At 37.1% G+C, this 6,004-nt stretch overlaps 2 long non-coding RNA genes across 2 annotated transcripts; both read right to left on the bottom strand.

Moving 5' to 3' along the window:
• Positions 1–325: 325 nt before the first annotated feature.
• LOC119647970 lies at positions 326–1,048 on the bottom strand. The gene is made up of 3 exons (XR_005248995.1): positions 702–1,048; positions 558–629; positions 326–458 (listed from the first exon to the last, which is right to left on the bottom strand). It is a non-coding gene; the product is annotated as an uncharacterized LOC119647970 (long non-coding RNA).
• A 1,811-nt stretch (positions 1,049–2,859) lies between these two features.
• Positions 2,860–4,605, bottom strand: LOC119647966. Its single transcript, XR_005248991.1, has 3 exons — positions 4,445–4,605; positions 4,301–4,372; positions 2,860–4,248 (listed from the first exon to the last, which is right to left on the bottom strand). It is a non-coding gene; the product is annotated as an uncharacterized LOC119647966 (long non-coding RNA).
• Between the last annotated feature and the right edge of the window lie 1,399 nt (positions 4,606–6,004).

Genomic DNA, 6,004 nt, shown 5'->3' with positions numbered 1-6,004 from the left:
AATCCCTCATGGCTTCCTCTAATGTCCTGGAACTATGCAAAAATATACCATTCCACATTCATGCTCGAGATTGCGGGGAGTTCTCGACGGATTCTTCCATTCACCTACCACCGGCCACCACCACCAGCGCTCCTTTATCTTTGAAGTAGGTGGGATGGTCAGAGTAAATGCTTGGCACTTAGTGGCAGTATTATATGAAATCCGTAACTTGCCTAGAAAATAAATAATGAGAAGAGTCTTTTTATAGTTATTTGTTTTTCCAAGTTAGAAGTGGTATCATGAATTTTGTTAATCCACTAATGTCAAACATAAGAAACTAGCGTTGATCTTATTCAACCACTTCTTGCCCATCGCTGTCGAGCACTTATCAAATTAGTGAAGTTAGTTATGTCCGCCAATCTTCTCGCAACAATATGGCTGCTAACTGTGAATATCAAATTAAATCTGTGTTTTCGCGTCTGCAACATCAAGATATGGTAATCTTTTACATAAAATGTGGCTATTACTGCAAATATCATAATTCAAATTAAATTAAAATCTTACTATTATTAACAAACCTGCTGGGTGTTAAAGTTGCTTCTTTTGGGTCAAATTGGTACCCCTTAGGTGATGTCAACGGATATCCACTACTAGTTATGTAGAAATGAAAGCATCGTGTACCCAAACATTATTACTTAAAATATCAACAAAATCATTCATACCTGACGCATCGAGCTTCCCGTTTCCGACTTGTTCAACATTCAGCACAAAATCGAATATTTCAAGCGCAACCAGGGCATTATATTATACAATAAATCGCGGGTCAATTTCGGGCAATTATAATTATTAATATTATTTCTTACCACATTAATAACATAAATGAGTAGAGTGCTTTTATATTACTACTACCTGTGAATGCAAAATTAAAGCTGTGAACGTGACAACACTTTTCACATGTGCAACATCAAATATTACCATTATCTTTTACATTGCTATTACTGCAAATATTAAAATTGAAATTATCTGAGACGATTGCAAATGACGTCGAAACTTCAACAGTTGAAGAGTGATAAACACTTGTTCAGTAGAACCATTTTTACTTTCATTATATTCTTTGAAGTACTTCTTCAGGATCGCGATGAATTTTTTGAGGCAAGTCGACTGATATCAACTAACACTGTTTATACGATCCGGATAAAATAAATTTGTATATTTCATATTAAGCTTTGTCGGATATGAAGCTCCTCACGGTATTGTTAAAAGCTTTCTTCCGTTAATTTCACAATTATGCCGAATTCAACTTCTGGGAATATGACTCGATGCCACAAGTTTATACAACAAACCGGAGGGTAAACGTTATTATGATGAATATTATCCCAATAGATTTGTATAACGAACTTGAAACAGGATATATATGAAGATAAATATGTGTAATCGTTAATTAGTTTTAAGATTCCAAAAAACCAAACGAATTCAGAAATTCAAGAAAAACACAGCCCGACGTATTATTCATTGTAACGGCATTCGAATCCACGAAACACTTTCAATTGCTGGATTTTTAAAACCAAAGTGCAATTTGTCGTAGAGCACCTTTAATAAGTTCTCTCAAAAAGTTTCTTTCCTATTTCCCACCATACAATAAACAACTCCATGCATACAACCACATACACATGTTGTGATTGGCTATTGAATTCACCTCACTAAACGGAAACGTCATGTTACGTAAAAGTTAGTACGTTGCAAGGTTTACGTGAAAGAATGGGCCCTATAGGCCCATTCACCATCTCTCGGAAACCTCGCGGTGTGGACGGAGGGCGTACCGTTTGAGATTTGCATCGAACCACGAGCATTATGTCAGTTTTTGATCGCCTTCGCATTGTGACTTGAAAACGCGGGGACGAAATCTCAAATCAGCTAAAAAACAAAGCAAATATTTCATGAAATCACATTGCAAACAATACATACAATTACATAAAATATTTCCTAAATAATTAGCTCCTCAAAATTCCGTTTTGGCAGCCAATGGAACAACTTTTATCGCTCTCGTCGTGCGTGCACACCGCATGGCTTGCGAGTGATATCGACACGCAGCCATAACAGGATTTTGGAGTTCCCATATGCTAAACTCTTATCCTGGATTTGCGATGCGCATAATGAGATGTCAGTTTACGTATTCCACTTAATGTAAACCGGTCATAAGAGTCAAGGAAATGCCAGCTCCTACATCATATATGTCCTCTAGTGAGGTGAATTCACAGCCAATCACAGGCAAGCGGAACGTAACGAGAGTAATATCTTAATTAACTTTGAAGTTAGAGTCTAAATAGTTTTTATAACTTGGGGCCAAAAGATAATCAAACAGAATGTTCATGTAAAAGTCAATGATAGTGAAGCGATAGTGAAATCACTTAAATGGATCAATCGGTGAGGGTGACAATGAAATCGCTTAAGTAGAACGAAATATTGATCATATCCGATCAATTAGAAATCAATTAGGTCAAAGTGTGGAATGAAATCTTCATCTCAAAGATTATTGGAATCAATTAATAGAAAGTGATGGGAGGAATGATTATTCAAAGATTTTACGATCACTTCATTGGATCAATAGCAGTCTAGAAATGCGGGGAACGATGGATGACGTAACTTGCCCTTCCATAATGGGAATCGCGTCCTCGTGATCCTCATTGATATCTACCATGATATTTGCATTGTTTATCTTTGTTTTACAACAAAAGTATATTATTGGCAAAATAATCAATATTGCGGTAATGATGGCAATATCTGTTATAATGCTTGTCCAGGTAATTGTTTTGGATTTAAAATTGATCTCTTCTAGGTTTTCCAAATGTTTATGATGAACATATTACAAAGTCAAATTACTATATTCCCCACAGCTTATATTCCTAATTGCATTGGGTAGTATGACGTTATTTTCAATGTAGTATATTTGGTTCTTATACGTAAGGTTATTTATATTTATTTGAGAATTTGCGTATTTAATCAAATTATGTCGTGGTAATATAATATTTTGGTCTTTATCATTTAAATTTTTTGTTACAATGATATTTTTCATTTGTTTGTCCGACTTACTTGAAGGAGCGATCTTTCCATTCCCTAAGTGGGGTGAACTCAGACCAAAAACGGATCGATGAATGATTTCGATGGCAACGCATGGTAAACACGTCAATGGTCTTTGGCAACCATTTATCAATTTATATTTGTCGAACAGATGGCTGTGTGCTGGAGAGCTCTTTGCTGAGACGAAGGGATTTATGTGTGCTATTCGGGTCGGCGTGGTCGCCACCCGAGTTTATGAAAAACGGGTGGCGAACGACCAATGCAGAATATATGGTTCGGCACTGGAGACTTTGGACCATCTTATTTCAGGTTGCACTATAATGGCGGCGGTGCAATACACAATGCTGCATGTAAAGTGATTAACCAAAGCTTTGCATACAAACATGGAATGATCACGGGAACATGTCCGGTTTACTGATATGAGCCCCAGGCACTACCTAATCGTCCTGTTTACAGTATGTATTGTTAAAACAAACCCGATGTCCTGTTAGTTCAGAGACGGGTCGTTCTGCGCACATTATTGATATTGCTATACCCCAAAACAGCAACATTGAACGGAAGTACGTGGAGAATACGGTGAACTATGAGGCACTTGTTTGGAAATCAAAGAAATTTGGCGTCTCGAGCGGTTTGTTGTAGATGCCATAATACATGTATTGTACCAAAATCCCTCATGGCTTCCTCTGATGTCCTGGAACTATGCAAAAATATACCATTCCACATTCATGCTCGAGATTGCGGGGAGTTCTCGACGGATTCTTCCATTCACCTACCACCGGCCACCACCACCAGCGCTCCTTTATCTTTGAAGTAGGTGGGATGGTCAGAGCCTAAATGCTTGGCACTTAGTGGCAGTATTATATGAAATCCGTAACTTGCCCAGATTGTGAAACCTCTAGAAAATAAATAATGAGAAGAGTCTTTTTATAGTTATTTGTTTTTGCAAGTTAGAAGTGGTTTCATGAATTTTGTTAATCCACTAATGTCAAACAGATAAGAAACTAGCGTTGATCTTATTCAACCACTTCTTGCCCATCGCTGTCGAGCACTTATCAAATTAGTGAAGTTAGTTATGTCCGCCAATCTTCTCGCAACAATATGGCTGCTAGCTGTGAATATCAAATTAAATCTGTGTTTTCGCGTCTGCAACATCAAGATAATGGTAATCTCTTACATAAAATGTGGCTATTACTGCAAATATCATAATTCAAATTAAATTAAAATCTTACTATTATTAACAAACCTGCCGGGTGTTAAAGTTGCTTCTTTTGGGTCAAATTGGTACCCCTTAGGAGATGTCAACGGATATCCACTACTAGTTACGTAGAAATGAAAGCATCGTGTACCCAAACATTATTACTTAAAATATCAACAAAATCATTCATACCTGACGCACCGAGCTTCCCGTTTCCGACTTGTTCAACATTCAGCACAAAATCGAATATTTCAAGCTCCCAATAACCAGTGTATTATATTATACAATAAATCGCGGGTCAATTTCGGGCAATTATAATTATTAATATTATTTCTTACCACATTAATAACATAAATGAGTAGAGTGCTTTTATAACTACTACCTGTGAATGCAAAATTAAAGCTGTGAACGTGACAACACTTTTCACATGTGCAATATCAAATATTACCATTATCTTTTTCATTGCTATTACTGCAAATATTAAAATTGAAATTATCTGAGACGATTGCAAATGACGTCGAAACTTCAACAGTTGAAGACTTGTTTCAGTAGAACCATTTTTACTTTCATTATATTCCTTCAAGTACTTCTTCAGGATCGCGATGAATTTTTTGAGGCAAGTCGACTGATATCAACTAACACTGTTTATACGATCCGGATAAAATAAATTTGTATATTTCATATTAAGCATTTGTCGGATATGAAGCTCCTCACGGCATTGTTAAAAGCTTTCTTCCGTTAATTTCCGAGTGATGGTTAATGGGCCTATAGGGCCCATTCTTTCACGTAAACCTTGCAACGTACTAACTTTTAAGTCACGTAGTCGCGTAAAAGTATAGGCCCATTCACCGTCACTCGGAAACCTCGCGGTGTGGACGGAGGGCGTACCGTTTGAGATTTGCATCGAACCACGAGCATTATGTCAGTTTTTGATCGCCTTCGCATTGTGACTTAAAAACACGGGAACGAAATCTCAAATCAGCTGAGAAACAAAGCAAATATTTCATGAAATCACATTGCAAACAATACATACAATTACATAAAATATTTCCTAAATAATTAGCTCCTCAAAATTCCGTTTTGGCAGCCAATGGAACAACTTTTATCGCGCTCGTCGTGCGTGCACACCGCATGGCTTGCGAGTGATATCGACACGCAGCCATAACAGGATCTTGGAGTTCCCATATGCTAAACTCTTATCCTGGATTTGCGATGCGGATAATGAGATGTCAGTTTACGTATTGCACTTATTGTAAACCGGTCGTAAGAGTCAAGGAAATGCCAGGTCCTACATCATATTTGTCCTCTAGTGAGGTGAATTCACAGCCAATCACAGGCAAGCGGAACGTAACGAGAGTAATCTCTTAATTAACTTGGAAGTTAGAGTCTAAATAGTTTTCATAACTTGGGGCCAAAAGGTAATCAAGCAGAATGTTCATGTAAAAGTCAATGATAGTGAAGCGATAGTGAAATCACTTAAATGGATCAATCGGTGACGGTGACAATGAAATCACTTAAGTAGAACGAAATATGGATCATATCCGATCAATTAGAAATCAATTAGGTCAAAGTGTAGAATGAAATCTTCATCTCAAAGATTATTGGAATCAATTAATAGAAAGTGATGGGAGGAATGATTATTCAAAGATTTTACGATCACTTCATTCGATCAATAGCAGTCTAGAAATGTTTTCCATTTATTTGTCCGACTTACTTGAGGGAGCGATCTTTCCATTCCCTAAGTGGGGTGAA

Source organism: Hermetia illucens, chromosome 2 (assembly GCF_905115235.1).
Source record: "Hermetia illucens chromosome 2, iHerIll2.2.curated.20191125, whole genome shotgun sequence".
NCBI classification, from domain to species: domain Eukaryota; kingdom Metazoa; phylum Arthropoda; class Insecta; order Diptera; family Stratiomyidae; genus Hermetia; species Hermetia illucens.
This window is presented reverse-complemented; position numbering and strand designations above follow the sequence as displayed.